This window comes from Pollachius pollachius (genome assembly GCF_949987615.1).
Source record: "Pollachius pollachius genome assembly, chromosome: 6".
Taxonomy (NCBI): Eukaryota; Metazoa; Chordata; class Actinopteri; order Gadiformes; family Gadidae; genus Pollachius; species Pollachius pollachius.
The window spans coordinates 276236-277737 of NC_136939.1; positions in this window are offsets into that span (position 1 = coordinate 276236).

A 1502-nucleotide genomic window follows, 5' to 3' on the forward strand; every position below is an offset into this window, starting at 1 on the left:
GTTCTTTACCTCATCTCCCAAGGGTTCCTGAGTGACTTCAGGTGGTTTGGACTGATTCACTCTCCTGTCTCCTCTTCATTCCACCTGAGGTTAGGGCTAACCCTAACCCTAACCTTAACCTTAACCCTAGCACTAGCCCTTACCCTAGCCCTAACCCTAGCCCTTTTAACCCTCAACATGGCTGCTCTGACGAGCCTCTTTTAGTGTCCACTTTTCTCTTCCACCTCATTTCAAAGTGTTTTTGTCGCTGTTCTCGGGGGGAAACCGGAAGCGGAACAAATGCAGGATCCGGTCTGGTTCAGTTCTGTTCTCCTGTGTTTATGTATCGCTCTCAGAACACAACCGTTCACCAGGATCACTGAACCACTGAGGGCTCTGATGGACAGCTGACTGACAGTTGACTGACGGCTCTGAAGACAGTTGACTGACAGCACTGATGACAGTTGAAGGACAGTTGACTGACTGCTCTGATGGACAGTTGACTGACAGCTCTGATTGACAGTTGACTGACAGTTGACTGACGGCTCTGATGACAGTTGACTGACAGCTCTGATGACAGTTGACTGACAGTTGACTGACGGCTCTGATGACAGTTGACTGACAGCTCTGATGGACAGTTGACTGCTGCTCCGTTGACAGTTGATTGACGGCTCTGATGACAGTTGACTGACAGCTCTGATTGACAGTTGACTGATGGCTTTGATGACAGTTGACTGACAGCTCTGATGGACAGCTGACTGACAGTTGACTGACGGCTCTGATGACAGTTGACTGACGGATCTGATGACAGTTGACTGACAGCTCTGATGGACAGCTGACTGACAGTTGACTGACAGCTCTTATGGACAGCTGACTGAAAGTTGACTGATGGCTCTGATGACAGTTGACTGACAGTTGACTGATGGCTCTGATGACAGTTGACTGACGGCTCTTATGACAGTTGACTGACGGCTCTGATGACAGTTGACTGACAGCTCTGATTGACAGTTGACTGACAGCTCCAATGACAGTTGACTGACTGCTCTGATGACAGTTGACTGACGCTCTGATGGACAGCTGACTGGCAATTGACTGACAGCTCTGATGGACAGCTGACTGACAGTTGACTGACAGCTCTGATGACAGTTGACTGACAGTTGACTGACAGCTCTGATGGACAGTTGACTGACGGCTCCGTTGACAGTTGACTGACGGCTCCGTTGACAGTTGATTGACGGCTCTGATGACAGTTGACTGATAGCTCTGATTGACAGTTGACTGACGGCTCTGATGGAGGCTTCGCCTCATGTTGTGATTGGCTGAAGGGGCCACAGGTCGGTTTTTTCCGCATTCCTTTTGCCTTCTCTCCTGTCGTTGGTGGATCTCATGTTCTGACGCTCGTTCCAGAGCTATATTAACCGGAATTAACCGGTATTCAACTGATGACTGATGTGCAACACGAAATTTGAGCAGATTGTCCGACAGAAGACATGCTATTCATTGCAGCAGATTAAGTAATCTAC